At 36.4% G+C, this 24,786-nt stretch overlaps 1 long non-coding RNA gene across 1 annotated transcript in view; it reads right to left on the bottom strand.

Annotated features, from left to right (window-relative positions):
• LOC144617175 (uncharacterized) overlaps positions 1–24,786 on the bottom strand; it is a 182,073-nt gene that overhangs the window by 143,750 nt on the left and 13,537 nt on the right. The window contains exon 2 of the long non-coding RNA XR_013557343.1: positions 17,285–17,411. This is a non-coding gene — a long non-coding RNA (uncharacterized LOC144617175). The remainder of the gene's footprint in view (positions 1–17,284; positions 17,412–24,786) is intronic.

Below are 24,786 nucleotides of genomic sequence, written 5' to 3'. Positions count from 1 at the left end.
TGTCATATTTATGCAGTTTCTAGTTCCTGTTCTATTATATTTTCTAATGTTATTCTTTCATATTTCTGTTCTATCTTAATTACTGTAATTTTATTGTAAGTTTTCTAACTACTAAATTCTCCCATTTTTTCTCTTTCAAAAATCTTGATAGTAGTAGCCCTTTCTACTTCTGTAAAAATGCTAGAATTCAGGACGTCAATTTAAATATATACATATACACACACATAACCCAACTGTTGGAATTTTTTACTGGGATTGCTTTGTATCTAGAGATTAATGTGAGGAGAACTGGCTTCTTTCTACAATTGAGTTTTCCAGTTGAGAAACACTGTATATTATTTCATTCATTTAGATCTTCTCGAATGATCTTCAACAGTTTTACATGTGGTACCATAAAATTCTTGTGTATCTTTGTTTAGATTTATTCCTAGGTACTTTTACTTTGATGCTATTGGAAATTACACACAGATTATTTCCATTTCTGTTTGTTCCTTTTATATAGAAACACAATCTCTTTTAAAACATATTGATTTAATATGCTTTGCAAACTTTCTTACTAAAAACAATATTTAACAAAAAAAATCCTTTAGATATTTTTCCATATATACCACATAATATGTAAGTAATGATTAATTTTTCTAATTCCTTTACCTTGATTTCTTTTTGTCAACCTATTGTACTTGTTAGTGACTCAAAATTGTTAATTAGTAAATGTTTATAGTTACAATAGCAATCCACTTTACACTGTTCCTTTTCTCAAACATTTCACCTTTAGGTAAGATAGTTGTAGATTTTTATAATGCTCAATTATTGTATTCTAATCACAGAAGAGATAGATGTCTTTAGGTCCGTATGAATAAGGCATAATTTAACTAACTTGGTTAAATTAATTAAAATTATATAGAAATATTTATTGGCTATAGCTGTATCTTGAAAACCACCTCTGATAAAACTTTCTATGATGATGGCAATGTTCTACACTGTGCTGTCTATGCTGAGCCCTTGAAATGTGGCTTGTGGAACCTATTTTTAAAGGAGAACCTATTTTTAAGTTTCTTTAAGTTTAATTAATTTTAGTTCCACATGTGGCTATTGGCTTTTATTCAGTGGACATCACTTCTTTATAGAAATCATCTTTGTCAAAAAGAGGCCATATCTAGTGCAAACTCCACCTGCTGCCAAAATTTAAAAGAACCCAGAGTGAAAAGAAAACATCAGGATACGTTTCAAAATCTCTCCACTCTCCTCACCTACCCCCCCCTCCAATTTTTGATCACTGCAAAACAGGAGGGAGAGGTCTATTATTACCCTTAATAGAATGAGACATGGTTTTATTTCCACAGCCAAAGACCCCAAACTGCTTTTCTTCTTAGTAATATTTAGGTACCCATGCCTCTACTCAATATGAAATATTTCTATCCTCTCACACATTCCATCAGGAAAAACTTGCACATTTTCAGATGACAACTAAGAAATCTGATAAGCCAATATGTTCAAGAGTATCAACAGTTACTGGGACATAAAAAGATATCACTCCAGATTTATTTACATTGCTTGGAACACCTCTCCCCGCAAAATATCATCTTTTAACAAATAAGAATGGATTTCAGAAGGTCTTCAGGGAAGGGAAATTTGTTTATGAAAAGCTAATCATTTAAGATGCTTTAAGCCCTATCAAGTGAGGCCAAGGCAACCCTGACTTTGAAGATCGGAAAAGTCAAATTAAGCACCTAGCTTGTACTGCTGTAATGAAATAGCACAGACTAGATGGCTTAAACAACAAACAAGTATCTCATGGTTCTGGAGGCTAGACATCTGAGGTCTAGGGGCCAGCACGATAGGGCTCTTCCTGATTATATCTTCATAAGACCCTTCCCTGGTTCTCTGGTTCAGCCATGCAGTGAGATCTCCTGTCTCTATCTCCTTTGCTTTTTGTTTTGTTTTGTTTTGTTTTAATTTTTTTAAATGTTTATTTATTTTTTGTGAGAGAGAGAGACAGACAGAGTGAAAATGGGGGTGGGGCACAGAGAGGGAGACACAGTCCAAAGCAGGCTCAGGCTCTGAACTGTCAGCACAGAGCCAGACACAAGGCTCGAACCCATGAACCGTGAGATCATGACCTGAGCTACAGTCTGCCACTCAATCAGCTGAGCCACCCAGGAGCCCTCTTTCTCCTTTTTTAAGGGTACTAATCCATCATCCATTATGACCTCATCTAAATCTAATTAGCTCTCAAATGCTATCAGATTGGTGATAAGGGCTGCAATATACGAATTCTGGGATACATACAAACATTCAGTTCATAGTGGGCATAAACCATGTATTAAGAAAGGACCTGAGGGATGGAAGAAGACAAAAAGAATGGGGGGCAAAATTATATGTGTTTACCAATATCTCAAATTCAGTGCACTGCACTACACACTGAATTGTATTTAAAAAGAGGAATATAGTGGAATAACAACAAAAGTAAGCCTCGGGCAGATACTTATGACTGAACATTCACTCCTGACTCTCTAGTATGGTTTCTAGTGTCTCTTGATTCTCTACATATTTGATCCCCATTAATGTTTCATTCATTTATTAATTAATGCCTTCTACTTTAACAAGATCAAATTAATGGGACATATCTTCTTGTTAAAATCCTTTTTATTAAAATTTGATTTACTATCTTGCTGTTTTCTGCCACTTGCTATGGTAGAAAGGGAACACTACACTGTCCATCAAATTAAGTATGAAAATAGTGCTCTAAAAAAATTACGTGGGTTCTTGGCATTTAGCATATTTGACAGGAGCATATATAAACCACTCAATCCAGTCAAGCTTTCTTTGAAAGGCTGAGGGATGTAAGGACTATAATAATTTGATTTGATTGTTCAATCTTCTTTTTTAGTTTCCCTCGCCACACCCATCTGCTTGTGAGATACTAAACTTTTATGTGAGGTGAGAAGAGATTTATGGTGATACCAAGTATAGCTTGACTTCAGAAAAACAAGAAAAAAATATGGAAGCTATTTCTGTTCAAATAGTTATTAATTTTTATAAGTTAGTTGAAAGATAAAAATGAGAAGTCAAGATATAGTACACATTTTAACCTATTTTTAGCAGTATTCCTATTTCCATACTTGGAGTGGTACTGTTACTGCCTGAAAGTTTGAAGGACACATATAGTACACTATATGCCCTTGAAATACTGTGACTACACCTTGAATCCTAGATATCTTTCATAACTTCAGTGGGTTATTTGTTAAAAATCAATGTTCTCATTCCCTTCCTAAATTAGGTAAAAATCATAACAGTAGAGAGTTGGGAAGGGAGAGAGATGAGAAGCCGAGAGTGGGGAGGGTGAAATAAGGCGTTTGACCTCTTAAAAGAAGTATAGAAAGGAAAATGAGTGTTCACTGACACCAAAGTAACAGCCAGGCCTCCACCAACCACTTCACATTATATTTCCTATGCAAAAGTCCGACAAACCTAGACAATCTAATGGAAGAAAGACTGTTAATAACAGTTCATTGACAGGTGTGGAATATCACAAGTAAAGATACAGATGTATCATATCTGTGATACAGATGCCTTGTACTCAGATGCTGTCTTATTCCAAAAATACTTTTTTGATAAAAAACAAATCTAGGGGCGCCTGGGTGGCTCAGTCAGTTGAGCGTCTGGCTTCAGCCTCTGTCATCACCTTGTTGTTCCCGAGTTCAAGTCCCACATTGGATTCTGGGCTGACAGCTCAGAGTCTGGAGCCTGTTTCAGATTCTGTGCCTCCCTCTCTCTCTGCTCCTCCACTGCTCGTGCTCTGTCTCTTTCTCTCAAAGATAAATAAACATTAAAAAATTTTTAATAAAAAAATAAATAAATTTAATGATGATGACCCTCCTCCCCCCAAAAATCATCAAATACACAGATATTCTTCAGTGGGGATTAAATGGTGGCAACAACATCAGAAATTTCAGTGTGGTATTAGAAAAGAATAACTTGGACGGGTCAAGAGTCTTCTTGGCTCTAGTTTAATTCACTTTGTTTTGGAGGAGGATGATGCTCAGTTTATCAATGCCTTTGAACGAGGAAAGAAAAAAGAAACAATGTCTTAAATGAATTCATTAGATGAGAAATCATCTTTAATGTTATTGAAGGAAAAACATTCAAAGCCTAACCTATCATTGCAGTATATGCCATGGAACATAACCACCCACAGCTGCCAGCAGGCAGCTACATGTGTGAAGGATGTAGTGGTTGTAATGGCTAGTGCTCCTGTGGCTGCACATAATAGAACATCTGATGAAAGAAACTTAACTATGACAATGAATATATAATAACAGCTGGCATTTATTGACCACTTTGTATATAATGAGCATTTTTCTAAGCAATTTCTCTTTTATTTTACTCATCCTCAAAATAACTCTCTAAGATTGAGATATTTTTATCATCCGATGTTTACAGATGAGAAAACTGAGGCCAAGAAGAAGTCTAGATTATAAATCCACAGACCAGAAAACCTCCACAGAATCAGAAGTGCACAGGTAGATAGCCAATGATTGACTAATTGGGTAATTAAATGATTTCAAGGCAATTAATCAGCTTCTCTGTGATTTTTCTTGGATTTTCTCATGTAGTAACAAGATGGCTTCTCCATCTCTAAGGGGATTTCACTTCCCAAATCAACTCTCAGGGACACAAAGGCAGGATAAAGCCTACAGAACTCACATCAGCATTTTGGATAGTAACCTAGGGAGAAGTTTGCCCACTACAAGATGCTAGCCTGACAAAACATGAAACTTAGTAGTACTCAAGAATGGTTTTAGTCCGTTTTATTAGGACTCTCTCTGTTGATCATTCTACAGTAGTTTTTATTCTTAGGCAAACAACATTTTTTTTTTTTAAATAAAATAGGACAAGGCAAATATGAGGTTAGATGAAGAACATAATGTCACCAAGATGTTGTAGGCAGACAGCTCTGATGAGAGTAACAAATACTCGGACAGGTGAATTCTAATTTTTATGGGATAAAATAAAACTCATAGACTGAGAAGTTTAATGAAATTGGGGCTCAGATGCAGCTTAGGTCAGGATTATCAAGCAGAAGAAATGAAACAACCTCAAAAGATATTTCTAGAAGTTGTCTGGTAAAAAGGTCCTAGCCTATGTCATTAAGATTTATTGCTGACTCTCAATGCCTCCTCCAAATTATAAAAATTCCCTCCCTCAAATAAAGCATCCTGTTATGTTACAAGAACACAAAGTTTGTTGATTTCCCAGGGCATGAAAAACACCACAGAAACAATTCTGAAATGGTGTCATGTTAGGGGAAGTGGTGTATACTTTTACTTGCTTATGTGTTGGGCTGAGAATTTCTTCAAGGAAAATTACATAAGAAGGAGAGTCTGAGGACTTGTTGGTTTCTTCAGCTGAGGGTGTCCTCAAGTGAGGAAAGGTTTTAAGGGAAGAAAATTTAGGCAAGTCAAAAGCATCCTGTGACTGTTATTACATAATTTACAATCACTCTTCTTTAGTATAAATAAATATACCAATATTTGTGAAGTAAAGTTTCAGCATGGCCGCCCAGATGGTGACTTAGGAGAATTCTTTCACACACTAAGATTAAATAATCTTTACATTGAGGAATGATTACAAGTGATAAAAAAAAAAAAAAAAAAAAAAGATATCCATTTTTCAAAAGCCAGTGTAACTCTGATTCCAAAAGCTGAAACATAAAGTATTATAATACTATAGAAAAAAGTTCTTTCTGAATATATATTAAAAATATGTATTACAGGGGTGCTTGGGTGACTCGGTTAAATATCTGCTCTTGATTTTGGTTCAGGTCATGATTTCATTACTCGTGGGTTCTGTCTCCCTCCCTCTCTGCCCCTACCCTGCTCATGCTCTCACTCAAAATAAATAAACAGTGAAAAAGAAGAAAATATGTATTAGAAAAACAGTTCTTTCCCATCAGAATGCCACACAATCACATGTTTATTTTTCTGTTTCTAAATTCCAATGAAATGATGGAAGTATCCAGATAAAAATAAATGCAGAGCATTATTATAAGAGCAAGGAAAAAAAAAAACTTAGATGTTCAGAAGCATTGAGGTATTAAATATAGAAAGGGATAGAAAAAAATTGAAAGGTACACTATTAACTTCCAAATATAGTCTTTCCTCAAGCTTCACTGCTTTGAAGAATTCTGGCTTGTTCTAACTGCTACCCTTGCCTTCTTCTTCTTACCTATTATTATTTTTGAAACTGACCAAAAATGTTTAGGGAAGATAACTGGGAAGAAGGTAGGAAAACTAAGTAAATGTTTCTGAGAAATGAAATGCAACTATTCACAGAAGGAAAAATAATTTTTTTTAAGGAAAAAGAGAAGAGGATTGGAATATTTTGGTTAGGGTAGGGATAGGTTGCTGGCTGGTGGTAAAATTTGATTTGTTTGGATTTTTTTCTTCTAGCACTGAGCACATTCTCAATTTTTTTTCCTAAAATTTGTTTTATTTTCTGTATAATCAGCTCTTTTGAAAACAAAGGTAAACTAGAAGGACTATGAAATCTCTAGGACAGCTATGCTAGAGGAAAAAAAACAACAAGAAAAGGATAAGAGGTACTGACTAATCTGTACTAGCTACTTTGCTTCACATATATACATATGTACTTATTACTTTATTTTTTACAAAAGCACTGTAAAATAGCTATGTATTTTTAAATTTTGATTGTAGTTCAACACACATGCAGTAAAATGCGTAAGTCATGAGTGTATGCAAAATGAAAAATCCATGTAACCCTTTTCTAGATCAAAGAACACAATAGAACCAGCATCCTAGACAACTTCACATTCCTATCTTGGGCTTATAACAATGAATATGTAATTGTAGTTGATTTCACAGGTAAGAAATAAGAGAATCAGAAATAATCCAGGGTCACAAATTTATTAAATAAGATATCTAAAGATGAGTGAGCACTGTAGTCAAATTTCTTGACTTTTGTAATCTGGCCAATGGCTACCTCTCCTCAAACCTTATTTGCCCCAAAATTTTTTGTTTCCCAAAACATCAGTGAAAACCTTAACTACGGTTTTTCTAAGTTTCTTTCTGCCTGGAGTGTACTGAGGTATTTCTGTGGTTCATTCACTCTGTTTATGCAGGTCTTTGATCAATCCTTGCCTCCTCAGAGAACACTGTATATAAAACCGCATAATCTGCTTAGTTGCTTCATTATTTTTTCTTGAGAACTGAACATTTGAATATTATAAAATGGTAACTATGGAAATTAGATTCCTCTCTTCCCTAGTGTGCTTTATTTTTTATTTTATTTTTTATTCTTTTGATTGTTGAAGGCAGTAGTGGTCCATCTGTTTAGTGATTTTCCCCAACTATTTTTGCAAAAACTATATTTCTTTTCATCTGTGGTCACTTGTCTCTTTCATTCAGCTTCTATTCAGTTAGTGTTGTTGTGGTTTTACAATGTTACATTTTTATAGTGTTTGATTTGAACCAGAAACTAAAATAAAAAATAAAACCAAAAAAACCCCACCAATTTTGGAGATATTCTTTATTAAGAAAGTTCTTCTCTATTCATAGCCTTATTTTACCTTGAACAAATGCTGAGTTTTGTCAAATGCTTTTTTTTCATCCATTCATATGATCATATGATTTAGCCTGTTACTGTAATGGATTACATAAATTCATTTTTAAATGTTGAATCAGACTTACAAATCTGGAATAAATTCGAATAGTAATTGGGAATTTTTCTCTTTCTACATTCTTGGATTTGATTTGCAAAGTTTGCTGAGAATTCTGCATATACATTTATAGGAGATACTGGTCTGTAACAGATTTCCTATCATTTCTTTATCAGATTTTATGACAATATTAGCCTCATAGAATGAGGCAGGAGATACCCATCTGCTTATGTTTTTTTAAAGATATTACAGGAAATTGGAATAATTTCTTCCTTAAAACATTCAGTAGCATTTACCCTCTGGGCCTAGTCCTTTTAATTTTGGAAAACTATTGATTGTTGTTAAAATTTTATAATAGTTATGAACTTTTTCAGATTATTTATTTCTCCTTGTTTAGTTTTTGATAGGTTGTGTCTGTCAAGAAATTAGTCCAATTCATATAATTGTTCATAACATTACTTTATTTTCCTCTAATGTCTATGGGCTCAGTAGTGAGTTTTCTTTCATTTCTCATTCGATATGTGATGATTAACATCATGAGTCAACTTGACTTGACCACTGGATGACCAGACATTTGGCCAAACATTATTCTGGGTGCGTCTATAAGGGTGTTTCTGGATGTGGTTGACATTTGAATCAGTTGACTGAGTAAGGCAGACTAGACTGCCTTCCTTAAAGTGAAGGGGCCTCATCCAATCAACTGGAATCCCAAAGAGAACAAAGAAGACTAAGTAAGAGATAACTGCTGTCTGGCTGCTTTGAGCTAGAATGTTGGTCTTCCTGTCTTTGGACCCAAACTGGTATCGAGCCTCCCAGCTATTGGACAAGAACTTACACCACTGGTTTCCTGGTTATTAGGATGTTGCAAACTTTGAGTCTGGAGTTCTCACGTGTCCAGAGAGCGGATGCAGAACTGAATACGAGAGGGGCTAATGTCCGGGAGGAGACAAGAGGCCCTGAGAGGGCTTTTGTCTCTGTATTTTTTGAGCTCTCAAGGTTTTCCATATGTGGTGAATGTGCAGAAGAAAAAAATAAGATAGTGACCATTAATTTGTGCGTGTGAGAAGCAAAGGGTTTGTGGGGTGAGTGGCATTAGAAATTAAGATTAAAGCACAATGATATATTGGAGCCAGACTCCAGATGGACAGTATTTCTCTGTGGGCAATACAGCCAAGTAGCTGTTGTCTCCAAAGTGTAAGATTGCTGGAGCCTTGCCTCAAGCCTAACAAGGCACCCTTTTCACTAGCTAAGCTTGGGTGCTTTTGCCTTGTAGCAGCTTTCCTCCTCTAAATGTTTTTGGACATTTTGGTCCCAAGGAGGCTGTTTCCTGCCCTAGGCCTTGTTTTACTTAGTGACTAACCTTGGGCTCTTCCCGCGGGTGGTGGCTTTCCACCTCTATGCTTTGTCTTACTTAATGACTGGCCTTGGGTGCTTTCGCCCTGTGGCAGCTTTAGACCCTAAGTCTTGTGAACCCATTGGTGCAAGCACACAGCATTCTTAAACTTATTTCCCACATTAGGACACTTTGATTTTGTGTCTTCTCTCTTTTTTCTTGGTTCTCTGGCTAAAGGTATATCAAGTTTACTGATCTTTTCAAAGAGCCAGGTTTTGATTTTATTGATTTTTATCATTTCCCTCTTTTCAACTTAGTTGATTTTACTCTTACTGATTTTATTCTGACTGCTTTAAGCTAAGTTATTGTTTTATTTTCTAAGGTGGAAGCTTAGATTATTGATTTCAGACATTTATTCTTTTCTATTATATGTGTTCAATGTTATCATTTCCTCCACATCTTGCTACTTCACTGGTCACTGCCTAAGAAACCAAAGAAATGAAGTTGGCAAGTGACTTTTCATCCTCAAGCATTACACAGCTGTGCTAATTTGCTAAAAACTTTCTGCTAGTATTATAATGTTGCCTTCATGTTCCTCACTTTGATATTTAAAGGATGTTCAATACATTGTTTGAATATGACTGCCTTGCATTTGAACAGAGCCAACAACACCACAGTCCATCCAGTTGAATGCTCTTTGGGCTACAGATGTGGCTAAGTGTGATCCCAGAAGGCATGGTGAGTTATACAATCTAGCAAAACACATTTGGCAGATGGAGGAAGCATCTGAGAATAAGACCATGACTACTGCAGGGATTGTGGAATCTTATTGTTTTGTTTTATCCTGCCATGTGTTATATGTACGATGATTTATATTTCAGTGTATTGGATACTTTCCATTTATTCAAGAAATATGTCACATGTTAAAACCTTGAAAATAAAGTTTTTATAATCTTAACAAAAAAAAGCACTACTTTCTCTGTATCCCACAAACTTTGGTAAGATATAATTTTTATTATAACAGCTCAAAAATTATTTATTAAGATTGTCTCTTGGACCTATGTGTTACTAAGAATTGACTTTTTCCATCGCCAAGTATTTTTGTGAATTCCCAGCTATTTTTCTTTTTTTTTATTTCTAATTTAATTTCCTTGTGGTTTGAGAGTACACATTGTATACATTCTATTATTTTAAATGTGTTAAGGTATGTTTTCTGACCCAGAATATGGTCTGTCTTGATAAATGTTCCATGGGAACTTGAGAAGCTGTATTCTGCTGTTGTCTGCTGACGTATTCTATAAATGCCAATTAGATCCAGTTGACTGATGGTCAGTTGAATTCAATTGTGTCCTTGCTGGTTTTCTGCCTAACGGGTCTGTCCATTATTAGAAGGGTGTTGAAGTCTTCACCTAAAATAGTTGTCCTCTTCTAGTTCTATTAGTTTTTATTCCACATATTTTCATTCTCTGCTATTATGCACATACACATTAAGAATTGTTGTTTGTCTTCTTGAAGAACTAACCCCTTTATCATTTTTGTAATGCCCCTCCCTTCTCTGATGATTTCCTGGCTTTGTAATCTGCTTTGTCTGAAATTAATATAATTAACTTCACCTTTCTTTTGATCAGTATTAGGAAGGTAAATCATTCTCCATCTCTTTTAACCTAGCTGAGTTCTTATATTTAAAGTGTATTTCTTTTTCTTTTTCTTTTTTTTTTTTTGGATGATAGGTGGGTCTTATTTTTTATTTTCTCTGACAATCTCTATATTTTATTTTACTTTTAAATTTTATTTATTTATTTTTTAGAGAGAGAAAGAGAGAGAGAGAAATAGAGACAGTGAGAAAGAGAGAGCACAAGCAGAGGAGGGGCACAGAGAGAAAGAGAGGGAGACACAGAAACTGAAGCAGGCTCCAGGGTCTAAGCTATCAGCGTACAGCCCAAGGCAGAGCTCAAACCTATAAACCATGAGATCATGACCTAAGCCAAGTTGGATGCTTAATCAACTGAGCCACCCAGGTGCCCTGACAATCTCTATATTTTTAGTGTATTTAGGGCAGTCACATTTAAAATTATTATTGGTAGATATGGCTTAATATCTACTATGATTGTAACTACTAATTGCAATATTTTTTCTTGTCCTTTCTTTACCTGCTTTCTAAGAGTTTTAAATAAACATTTTACATGATTCCATTTCCCTTTTATCATTTTAATTGCATGTATTTTTAATTATATATTATAATATATAATTATATATATAATTATATTAATATAATATAATATATAATATAATATAATATATATATATATATAATTATATATATGTTAGTTGTCATCCTAGAGTATGCACAATGCACACTTGACTGCTGGTGATGAAGTTCATGCGAGACCATGAACACTAAGGGCCAGCAAGATTAGCAGACAGAATGGAAACCTGTATATGATGTAGAATAAGGGGGGAAAGAATGAAATCCATAAAGGAAACCCACAAGGACAACCTGAAACCTGAATCTGATTTCACCTGATTACACTGATGACCTAGAGGAGAAGCTGCAACCTTTCATCATGGAGCTGCACATGTGCCTGGCCCAAGACTAGACGGAGGAGGTCCTGTGGGATTTGAAGGCCTGCAGGCCAGGTTGCCACCCTGCAGAAGCAAGATGAGCCAGAAGATCAGCAACACGTGTGAGCTACAATAGTCCCTATACTTTGCACCAACCTCCAGAGCTGTTGCCTTTTACCTGCCCTATCACACACATATTTCTCTTGGGGTCAACTGTGAAGTGGAAAAGTAATCCTGGGAAATGTACTTTCTGTACAGCAAGGGCAGATGTGTACAAAACTATAAAATATGGCCTTCCAAAATACAAATGGAAAAATAACTGTGTAAACTAGCACATGAAGAGTGAAATAAATAACACAGATAATAATTCTTACAGCTGTGGAGGGAAGGAAAGTTTCTTTAGGTTGAGGCAATGTAAGGACAAACATAAAAATGATTTGAAATGGAAAATTAATGTTTGATACAGTTTTGATAGGGAGATGGGAGTGGAGCAGGGAAGAAGTTTTGGTTGACTGATGGGTAGGAAAGCTAATGTGAAGATGTGGACACAGGAAATAAGGTTCTGTGTAGAGGGACACAAATATACTAATTTAACTACAGTTGAAGACTCATATGGGGGAGCAAGAGAAAATAAACCTGGAAAGGAAACATAAGGCAGTGATGACTGATACAGTGAGACATTATTATTCACTAAAGTCCTTACTTTATTCAACTTCCCTACGTTTTTACCTAGTGTCCTTTTGTTGTTGCTGTTGCTACTGTTACTGTTCTACAATCTCATCTACGATCCCATATTACATTGAGTCATCAATCTTGTCTCTTTAGAGTTCTGGCTGTGACGGTTTCTCTTGTTTTTGATGAACTTGATAGTTTTCAGAAGATTTGGTCAGGTACTTTATTGGATGTTCCTCAATTGGGGTAGATCTGATTTTTTTTCCTCATGATTATTTTGGGTTATGTTATTTGGAGAAAGACCATAGATATCAAGTGCCATTTTCATCAACACCGTATCAAAGGATATGTACTATTAACATGACTCATTGCTGTTGCTGTCAACGTTGATCACCTGCAGGAAGTGTTCGTCGGTTTCCCTAATTAAGTTACTTCCTCTTCCTTTCCTATATGGTACTCTTTAGAAAGAATTCACTGTATACACCCCACACTTAACGGGTGGGGATTTTGATCCACCTCCTTGAAGGCAGAATATGTATATAAATTACCTATATATGTATATGTATGTATATATGTATATGTATAAATGGCTTCTTGCCTGGATAAAAAAAGGAATAAAGAAAGGAAAGTTCTTAAAACAACTGTTAACAACATAGCAACTGCGGTAACTGGAATCAGCTTATTTCAGTGATCTATCAAACTGGTGAATACTGCTCCCTGTATCATGGAAAACATGCTAAGTTAATTAAAATATGGAATCTATCTTAATTTCTCAACTGCCAAAGGAAAGAAGGGACATGCTCAGAAACCTAAAATACACAATAAAACATTAGAAATTGTGACAGCAATTCAGATAAAATGTCCTGGGAATACATTTTAAAAGTCCTGTGAGGTTTATTTCACTGGAAAATTTGTAACACTGTGGACTTTTGCCTAGTGCTAGAATTATTTAAAAACAATTCCCATTATATTTGAAGCTGATAATATCCCTATCCTTATGCAACTGGACTAAAATTCAGAGAGAGAGGGTCACAGTAGGGGCCAGGATATTGATCTAAGAGGGCAACAATATTGATAATAATATATTTATCAATATATTGATCAATAGTAATAATAATATTGATCTAAGAGGACAAGAACCTGAGTCATTGTGTATGGAGTCTGTTGTGAAAATGTTTAATTTTTGCTGATATGGCAGCTGAGAAATAACTGACACTTTTAGAGTCAGTTCTAGTGTAAGGTAGAATGGAAACTAGATTTTAGGGGGGTATAGAGTGAGGGTAGATAGGTCAATAGATAAAAAGTGACAATAAATAGTACTTATTAAATATATTTTAGGAGAAAAAAATAAAAATAAACAAAACAAACAAACGGACAGTTTCAGGTTAGAAAAATTGGCCCATCCATGAAGCTGGATAACAATGAATTATCAGGCATGAAACCTCAGTGATTTTTGCTTTCCTTCTATCTCCTAATTCAGCTGTTTACTTCTCCTAAGCCAATGAGATGATCAAAAGCACTGCAGTCCATGTGCCAGAAAGAACTGAACTCTTTTGGGGTCCCAAAGTACTAGATGGGACTGTGGAAGACAAAATGGATATTAGGTAAAAATTAAGGGACTCTAAATAAAGTATGCACTTCAGTTAACAACAATATATAAGTATTGGTCCATCAATGCTGCAAATGTATGATACTGATGCAAGATATGAATTAGAGCAGAATTTAGGTCAGGGGTATATGAGTACTCTGCACTATCTTCATAACTTTTCTGTCAATCTAAAACTATTCTAAAATTAAAAGTTTAAGAAACAGGACAGTACGTAGAAACAGGTGACAACTCTGAAGAAAAAACAATGTAGTGAATTACATTCTGCAGGAAACGAAAGTAGGCAGAAAGGAGTATATGCACAGTGTAGAAAGGGTGTGACGTTCAAAGTATGCATCAAGTAGAAGGGGTATAAAATGAAGGGCAAAGGGCATCAATGTTCTGTCAGTGACGCAGCTGGACACTGAAAAGATTTCACAAAGAGTGTGTGGCTTGTTGCATGATGCATATAAATAAGGACAAGTGGCAGAAAGGCGCAGAGAAAACAGAAGCAGACCTCACAAAATGACCTAACTATTCCCAAGGAACATGAAACTTGTTTTTAATGAAGAAAACCTGCTGTTCAAAACTCACCTCACACCTCCATGAGTTCTGGTAATTAGTTGTTGATATCGAATAAAGCTTGATAAGAGTGCTCATTAGACCCAGAGACGCTAAGATCTTCAAGATTGGGACTATATTATTAAAATTATAGCATCTAGCAGCTATTATGTAAATGTTTGCAAAATGAATGAATACTTATATATTTATTACAACTGCCCTTCCCTTTCTCTGTAACAACCTTCCCTGTTACTTGTATGTGTGTCTGTGTGTATGCACCCATTGGATCTTCTTCATTATTCTTCTTAGAGGTATCTTTTTAGAGAGGCTTTTCCTGATCTCTAACATAAAACAGATTACCTGTCACCCACTGATGTCACTCCCTACCCCTTTACCCTCTTGTATTTTCTTTTTAACATGCAACACACCTGAGATTAGTTATTTATATATGTCTTTGTTTATTGCCAACTAAGTTTTAAGCTTCTTGAAAACTGCAATCATTATGGCTCATCATGAAATGATGTTTAGGAATACGAACAAATTAGATTTCACAATCTAAAATGACAAGGCTGAAAACATGAAAGCAAATATACTTCAGGATGTCCATAAAATCAGTAAACTTAAAAATATGAAAATTCACCAAGACCTAAAAGGAAGATATACTACAAATGACTTAGTCTTAAAGCACACACTGTTTTTTTTAATTTTTTTTAATATTTATTCATCTTTGAGAGACAGAGTGTGAACAGGGGAGGGGAAGAGAGAGGGAGACACAGAATCCAAAGCAGGCTCCAGGCTGTGAGCTGTCAGCACAGAGCCCCATACGGGGCTCAAACCCATGAATTGTGAGATTATGACCTGAGCCGAAGCTGGACACTTAACCTACTGAGCCACCCAGGCATCCCAAGAACACATTTTTTGATGCAATAAAGATTTATTTTATATGTAAGGAACTCAATGTCCAGAATTATTTTATAAGGTAATCTGGATGTAATATATATGAATAGATCAAAGAAATACTGAAATAAAGACCTGACAATAGTTTCATAAAAGTTGCCACATCTATCAGAATCTCCAATTGTGCCACACAGCCCAACCCTGGAGTTTTTCATCTTGTCTACCTACACATCTTCCTCTGTGGTATGTATCATCTTATGCAGTGGCTTTAACTGTCACCTATTCACCAACAACTCTCAAAAGTTCTGTTCCATTCCCCTCGATTCCAGAATCAAATACCTAACTACCCACCTAACACCTTACACACAGACATGCTAGATACTTGAAAATTGACATTGTCGACAGGGAACTGTTAACTCTCCTAACTACCTCCAACACGTGTGCTGCCTCCCGCCTAAGCCACCTCAGTTAATGACATTTTCTGGTCAGTAATTTTAGAGTTACTCTTCAGTCCTCTCTGTCATACTTTACATCCAGTATCTTAGCACATCCTGAGGATTTTATATTCAGAATACGTCCAAAATTAGTCATTTTCTCAACTCCTCCACCCCAATGCTCCTGATGCAGGCCACTACCATCTCCCCTCGGTTACTAAGGTAGCCTCCTAACTGGTCTCATGTCTATCCCCTTGCCTTCCTTCAGTCTATTTCCAATGCAGTAGCCAGAATGATCTTGTTAAACTATAAAGCAGGGCATGTTGCTGCTTTACTCAACACTTCAATTGCTTCTTTCTCTCTGAGGGCAAAAGCCAAGTCGTTCAATAGACAAGGACCCACATGATTACCTTTCTGATCTCATCTCCCACTGTTTTCCCCTCATCACAGCTCTCCAGCCATGCTGACCTCCTTGCTACTTCTTAAACATGCCCAACATGCTCTCAGTTCAGGTCTTTGTGTGCATTGTTCCCTCTGACTTGAATGATATTTCCCTCAGGTATACGCATGACTGTCTCATATCCGCTTCAGGTTTTCTAACCCAGTGCCACCTTCGGTTAAATTTGAATTCCTCCCACCCAAATCTCCCTTCCAACAAGATAGTGTAGATCATCATACAGCATATCAGATATTTAGTGGATTTATAATGTTTATTGCCTGCCTCCTCTTACCAGGCTCCACGAGGGCAGGGATTTGTGTCTGTTTTGCTGACTGATGACACCTCAGCACCTCGTTCTGTGTGTGACATTTTGGTAAGTGTTCATAATTTGTTGTATAAATTTAGTAAATATGACTAAAATAGAAAAAAAAAGTTTACTATTTAAAAACAAAACTAAACATATATTGTTTTAGAAAAAGCTTTCCAAAAAAGTGGAGCAGTGAACAAAATATCATTATATATTTTATAAATATCAAGGGCCACTGGTCCATATAATTACCTCAGTTTTCCCTATCAGCATCCATGGGGATTATTAAAATACTAATAATGTTCACATTTGCTTAGTGTTCTTAATTTGTAAAGTCCATGGGTTGTCTTTGTTGATCTTATTTTTTTTTTAAGTTTATTTATTTATTTTGAGAGACAGGGAGACAGAGAACGAGCAGGAGAGGGGCAGAGAGAGAGGGGGACAGAGAGAATTGCAAGCAGGCTCCATGCCATCAACGCAGAGCTCAGTGCAAGGCTCCAACTCATGAACTATAAGATCATGACCTAAGCCGAAACCAAGAGTTGTATGCTTAACTGACTGAGCCACCCTAGCACCCCTTTCCTGATCTTCCAATCATTACACTACCACACAAGCTGCAAAAATCAAAACAAAACAATCAATCTTTCGTGAAACAAAAAATAAATTTGTGGAAAGAGGTTCTTAAAAGAAAAGCAGTATAGTAGGCACAGTTTGCTGATACCAAGACATCATCATCATCATCATCATAATAATAATCTGATTAAACTCTTATTAAAATATATCACAGATTGAATGGTTTGAACAGCAGAAACTTACTTTCTCGCAGTTCTGGAGGCAGAAGTTTAAGATCAAGGTGTCCTAAGAGCTAGCTCCTTCTTAGTCCTCCTTTCCTGTTTTGCAGATAGCTGACTTCTTGCTGTGTCCTCACATGGCCTTCTTTCTTCTGTGTGCATTCAGAGAGAAAAAGAGAGAACTCTGGTGTCTCTTCCTTGTAAGAACTCCTATCCTATTGGACCACAGCACTAACCTTATAACTTTATTACCTCTTTATTGGCTTTACTTTCAAATACCATCACATTTGGGATTAGGACATTTAATGTATGAATTTTTAAGGGACACAATTCAGTCAATAACATACACATATTCACTTTTTACGTGAGTCAGGATATTTCAAATTGCAAGGAACAGAGACACTCTACCTCAGTAAGTGGACATTTATGATAAGAGTCATCTCAGGACATAAGGTTCTAGTGACCTGTGGTCTTCTAATGTACTGAAAACAAAAACATTTATTGCTTAATATAAGGCTTTGCCAATCAGCTCACCCAGTCACCCTTTTCTTTTTCTTTCTTTCTTTCTTTCTTTCTTTCTTTCTTTCTTTCTATGTCTCCTAGTGACTGGCTCTCTTTGTCTCATATTCAGAAGTCCTGAGAGGGAATAAAATTGTCCTGACTTGTCACAACAGAATGCTGAGGGGCTGCTGGGCAGAACTATTTCACAAAACCCTTTTTTAGTTGAATGATCCACCTATTAATGTCTATCTTTTTGTCTTGAACTACTCTCTATCCAAAGGGCTATGATTATTTTCTTGTGGTTACGTACAAAAATAGTATTCCGAATAAGAGGATTTTTTTCTTAATTATCTTCAGGACATTCCCCATAGCAAGTCCATTCTTCCTGTGAGCTATGGATATAGTTTATCTAGTATACTTTATCTAGTTATTAAAAGGGATTTGAAGTCTCCAAGCCATTGACTAAGCCCATATCTGACACTTAATAGGTGCCACATGAATCTGCTGTGAAAGAGACTGTAATGCTTACCAAATATTCCATTTGCAGCCCTAAATTTTCAAAGCTTCTTCAGAGAAATGAGGCTTGGCCATTGGGTTGTGTAGGAAAGCAAAATGTAGAGCTAAGGCAATAAAATTAAACTTCCAGACAAACATGCATGGTTCTCTAGTCTCTCCTTTTACGACAACCAAAAAGATAATTTTGTTTGTGTGTGCATGTATGTTTCAATGATGGAGGCACAAGATAATGGAGCAAAGCATAAGCAAGAAAAAGTTTCTCTTGAAAACTATAAATGTCATCTGCCAGTTTGTTCATAAAATTATTTGGGGATTATTATTATCACAGCATAGCCTTTCCTATTGGTTTTTAAAAACACAAATTAAAGAAAAAAAAAGAAAAAGAAACAGGAAACAAACAAGCAAACCAAAAACAGGAAAATGATAATTTGCAGAACCAAACAAAAGCCATGGCTTTCGTTTTAATAGTTAAGCTTCATGGGTGAGTAAACTATGAGTCCAAAAAGGTAGAGATCCATATGATAAAATGACAAAATAGCAGGCAACACTATTACCTGTGGAAACCTGGAAAGCAAGTCCTATATTAGGAAATTATACATCTGCACAAAGAGCTTGGCAAAGGACATAACATTAGTGGTGGGCTTTGCTTGTTTTCAGATACATCAGGAAGGCACTTCAGGAAAAAGCTGAATTCAAGAAAGGACTATTGACTTTATGAGAAGAAATGAGGGAATAGGGTCCCCTGGGTGGCTCAGTCAGTTGAGCATCTGACTCTTGATTTCAGCTCAGGCATGATCTCATGGTTATGAGATGGAGCCCCGCATAGGATTCCTCACTGACAGCATGGAGCCTGCTTGGGATTCTCTCTCTCTGCCCCTCCCTCCACTCTCTCACCTGCTTTCTCAAAATAAATAAACATTTAAAAAAATGAAGGGAATAGAGAAATCTCAGAAATTTAGGAAGCAGTTGAAGTATAAGGAAAGCCAACTTTCAAATGCAAACAGTCAAAAGGTACCTGGCTGGCTCAGTAGGTAGAGCATGTAACTACTGATCTCCAGGTCATGAGTTCGAGTCCCACACTGGTGAGATTGCTTAAAAAAAATAGGTCTCTAAATAATTGCAAAAGGTCAAATATTACAATGAGAGAATTTGAGTAATAGATATCTAGCTAGCAAAATATTCTAATTGATTGCCTCTGTGGAAAGATTAGACTAAAGTGTGGCACCCATTAAATCCTCTCAGTTTATGAAATAATTAGTAGGGAAGTTTATAATAATGACTATTTTAACTAATCATATAAATTCAAGGTAGCCACCTTTAAATCCATTTAGTGTGTGAGAAGGAGAGGGGTCAGAAAGAAGGAGAGAGTAATAACAAAGAGCAAGAAATTATCTTAAAAAGTATATTTGAAATAGAACTGCGGGCAGGATTACTGTCACATGATGCAGACCAAATACAGTTCATAAGGAGCATAGTAACCAGGTTTTCGACTCTAGACTAAAAGAGACTGTACTTTAAAAAGCGTTGGGAGGGGTGCCTGTGTGGCTCAGTCAGTTAAGTGTCTGACTTTGGCTCAGGTCATGGATTAACGGTTTGTGAGTTCAAGCACCATGTTGGGCTCTGTGCTGACAGCCCAGAGCCTGGACCCTGGTTTGGATTCTGTGCCTCCCTCTCTCTCTGCCCCTCCCCTGCTTGTGTTCTGTCTCTGTCTCAAAAATAAATAAACATTAAAGAACAAAAATAAAGAGCAATGAGACCCTAACATTTTATGGAAAAAAGTGTGTTGAGAAAGCTGCACATGATCCAGGAAAAGGTTATTTCTCAGCCTTAGATATGGTCAAGATGAATAATAGAGAAGGAAGAATAATAGAAAAGAATCTTAGGGGCTGTTGGACAGTGGAACACTTCTCAGGGTGAGAGATTTGGGCCTGGTCAATAGTCTCTCTTGGGGGTGAGGACCCACACAACATCCTACCCAGTGGGTTTTCAGAGTATTTATGTACTTCTCCTTCTTGAAGTGAGGTATTAATTATAGCTATGTCAATCCTATTTACTATTGTTTACTGGATGTGGTGGGATAAATTGTCTTTTTAAGTTAATTGGTCCTGAGACCCAGAGGAAACAACTATAAGGTCAAGGTAGAGATCACCATACATCACCTAGGTTTCCTGAACTTTGAGCTTCATACTCAAAAAAAAATGTAGGGTTTGTCTCCCTTGGGGGGAAGATAGAGTGTGCTCTATGGAAAAGGGAATAAGGGGAGAGTCTGGAACCAGAATGGGTGAGTATGATAGAAATAGTAATGTTCACCTCACTTTTGACTAACATTGTCCAGCCTCCTTATAGTTGCACAGTCAGATGGTAGTTCAACTCCACAGGCTGTGAGGAATCAGGGCCACTTACTGGTTGGGTTAGTAAAAATCCCTACACACCTTTTCAGTCTGTAATCCCTATCACTTCCTGAGAGAGAAATAAACCTTTGCTATTAAGCCTTTGGGATTTAATGATTAATCTGTTGTTGTTTTTTTAACTGCATGAAATGTTCAATTCTAACTAAGCATATGCCTTATAGGCTCCCACTCCTGCTATAGTCAATAGGACTATTTATGTTTTCCTTTCTCATTAGCTTTTTTTTTTTTTTTTTTTTTTTGGCTCAGGTAGGACTAACAGGCAAGGGCTATTTCCACCTCTGACAGCTTCTTATTTTGCATCCTGGAAGGGACTTTAAAGGAGGAGTGAGTCAGCCAGATACATGTGATAGATGCAATCCCACTTTCTTTCCTCCCATAGCAGGTGGTCTTTTATTTCTTCAATGTTGAGCAGCATGGACCACTACTGGGTTTAGGTTTATATCAGTTAACCCAGAAAGATTTGACAGCTACTAAATATGGATATTAACACACTGAACAGTGTGTCATCTCCTTATGCACCTCCACAAACAAACAAGGAACCAATCATCTCAGTATAATTACCTATTTGATAAGCTTCTCATCAGAAGCCCTTAATATACATATTTACTTAAATTACATATTTACTTTTTGGCTTCTTTTACAAGGTTCTATAAAAATTCTTCATAATGGGGCGCCTGAGTGGCTCAGTCAGTTGAGCGTCTGACTTTGGCTCAGGTCATGATCTCGCGGTTCATGAGTTTGAGCCCCCACGTCGGTCTCTGTGCTAACAGCTCAGAGCCTGCAGCCTGCTTCAGATTCTGTGTCTCCCTCTCTCTCTGCCCCTCCCCTCGCTCATGCTCTGTCTCAAAAATAAACATTAAAAAAATTTTTTTTTAATTCTTCATAATCCATTTCTTTCTTTGTTAATCTGATTTTTTTGACATTTTTTTCAGGTGCACAGAGCATTCTGATAGCATTTACTCTACGTGTACTGATAAATTAAGAGCAGATTTGTATGGTTTTTAAGTGTCAGGAATCTCCAATACCCCAGTCACTTTCAATGCTTCCTAAATAATCTCATTCAAATTCCTGGGTGCCAGAGATTTGACTATGAAGGTCCTGATCTTGATCATGAAATCCTATCATCTTTAGACCTCAGGTTTTCTCAAAAATGCACTCCCGTATCTCAAGGGCTAGGTTTACATTATCTCACAGTATCAGTTATAAGGAAAAAACATACCTTGAAATGTTTGGATGATAACACTCAGTCTTTTTTCTCCTTCGTCTTGTGTTTTTTCTATTGTAGTCATTTTGAGGTATGAGAAGTAAACCTTTACTTTTAATGTGCCTTACATTTAAAGCTGCAGTCAAAGCTCTGCTTTGTTTTTTTCTTTTGGTATAGAAATATTTTATGAAATGGCTTAATCTTCAGATTCACAGACAAACCACGAGTTACTACCTGCTACTTGTACCATTGCCAGTATCATAACCTCCAAGCCTTTCTGAGGATCCATTACTTGCAAATTAACTTGGAATAACTACTTTAAATTTCTTTATGTGTGTTTATTTTTGAAGGAGAGAGAGAGTGTGTGAGTGGAGAAGGGGCAGAGAGAGAGGGAGACACAGAATCTGAAGCAGGCTCCAGGCTGTGAGCTGTCAGCACAGAGCCCGACGTGGGGCTCTAACCCATGATCTGTGAGATCATGACCTGAGGTGAAGTCAGACACTTAACTGACTGAGCCACCCAGGTGCCCCTGGAATAACTACTTTAAATGGTATTTTATTTTTTCATACTACAAGGAGCATGTGCTGGCTTTGGCTGCCTAAGTTAATGGTGGTTAAGTTAAAGGGGGGGAGAAAAATGACAGTTTCAAAACCTGTGTAAGTAAGACTCTTGAATTGGAAACTCATTCAGGTCCCAGTACTATCCCTAGCAGTCCTCTATCCCAAGGGTGTAATGTCTAAACTTATTTTCTCTTTTTCTTTTAACTGTTGTATCAACTTAAATACTTCACACACGCACACACATATGTACACTTTCCAGCACCATAGCTTTTGATATTATTTTCCTTCTATGGACTTGCTTAGATTCTGTTGCCACTACTCCTGACTTACTAGCTGTCATTCCCACAGTAAAACTTACTAATCCCTGATTATGTTAGTGTAGCCTATCATGATCAAATAGAGTGTGCTTTTGTCCAGCACAACCTTTGTTAAACACACCACTTATTTTAATTTCTAGCCCAACTATCAATGTGATGCTAAATATGACGATCAATGCAAAAGGAACCATCAAGCCTGCACCCCTTAGATGTGGCCTGTGGGGAAGGAGAAAGTAGACAAAGGAAGGCTTTCTTAAAGTGGCTAAAAGTGAATGTGATGGTAGATAAATTGTGGGATATTGCTGATGAACTGAATGAGAAATATAAAGAGAAAAAAGAGAAGGGAGTTACTATCATCTTTTAATATGAAGAGACTGAACTACCAATTGTTAAAATTACTTACACACAGATATAGGCATAGGCCATAGGAGATCTGGGACTAGCATTTGGATTATCCTCACAAGCCTACACTTGCTACCTCCACATCTTATATTTAGGAAGAACAACATCAAGGGAGGAGACAAATAAATCCCCAAACCTTACCAAGATTTCATATTCTATAAAACTGGAAAAATGGACTACCCTAACAATTTTCTACTTACGGTGATGAGGTTAACATGGGAAACTCCCCCATACTCACAAATCTGGAAGGGGGTTCCTATGAGGAAGAGGTGTCTGTTTACGATGCACTGTCAGAATGTGTGATATTTGCTTAAATACTAAGGTTAACAGGCTGGGGTTATACTTTATTTGTTTCTAGAATTGATTCTCTACCAACACACATTGCCAGCTTTTTTCCTCTTTGCAAATGGTCAATCCAATTCCTATAACATTTACACGGATGATATAAAGTCATAAGGCCAAATGCTGGAAAAGATGAAAATGTGTTTGTTAAAATTATGCTGTGCCTTCTCAAAAGCAGTGCAAAGGACGGATAAAGCCTATGTCCCAAGGATATGAATTGAGAAAACTGTGTAAATAGAAATTTGAATTTATTTTTCTTCCTTATTTTTTAATAAGAAAATTATCTTTTAGCAAGAAAATTCCTCAACTGGTAAAGATAAAGATACTACACCAAGAGTATTTTTTATCAGTACTAGTGAGCACAGATGCCTACTATTCTTTACCATTTCTTTCAGTATGTGTGCCTTGGTTTTCCAATGGGAATATCTTCTTCCTCTGTCTCAGTTCATGAAGTCACACATATGGCTGACCTCAACTACTGATTTAAGGAGAGCCAGGCTTACTCATTCAGGGCATATAATTCCTATACCCATAACAACTGATCCATGAACGGCCATATAACCCAAAAGGCTAACGGTATGCATTCTCAGGCTTTTGTTGGAACTACCAAGGGAAGAGAATTCTATCTTCATTGAAACCCAACTAATAAGATATAAGCCTTGATATGGGTAGGGCTCACAATGTTGAGAGAATGAAACCAGGAGAGAAAATAGAAAGTCCAATCCATAAAACAATGGACCATATCCTGATGACTTTGCTTGAGTCTCTATACATTTTAATTAGACATCCTTTATTTCCTCCTTATGCCTGTTTAAGTAGTTTCTATATTTGGTGCAAATGAAATATTCTCTTCTAACAAATTGATATTCAACATTCAAATCCAATGCTGAGATTCAAATTTTGCCTACTTCTAAAATATTGGAAGTGTTTGAAAGACAATGTCATGAAGGCTTTCCTTTAGAGAAACAAATAAAGTTAGGGAATTCAATTCTGGGAAAACCAGTCAATAGAATGTCTTTGGTTCCTTACCATATTTCTTAGAATGGGTCCAAGCAACTATAAACTGAGATCTAAGTCAGAAATCTAAGATACAGAAACTCTTGGCATTGATAAAACCATTTCGGGGTGTGGTGTGTGTGTGTGTATGTGTAAACTGGGAGTAAGTATTGAGGATTAAATGATAAAATATGGCCAGAAACTCTAGACTTACTTACAGAACAATTTTGGCAACTTTGGTAATGTGGAGAGAACACAAGTGGTGGTCACACTCTCTT

This window comes from Panthera onca, chromosome C1 (genome assembly GCF_046562875.1).
Source record: "Panthera onca isolate mPanOnc1 chromosome C1, mPanOnc1 haplotype 2, whole genome shotgun sequence".
NCBI classification, from domain to species: domain Eukaryota; kingdom Metazoa; phylum Chordata; class Mammalia; order Carnivora; family Felidae; genus Panthera; species Panthera onca.
This window is presented reverse-complemented; position numbering and strand designations above follow the sequence as displayed.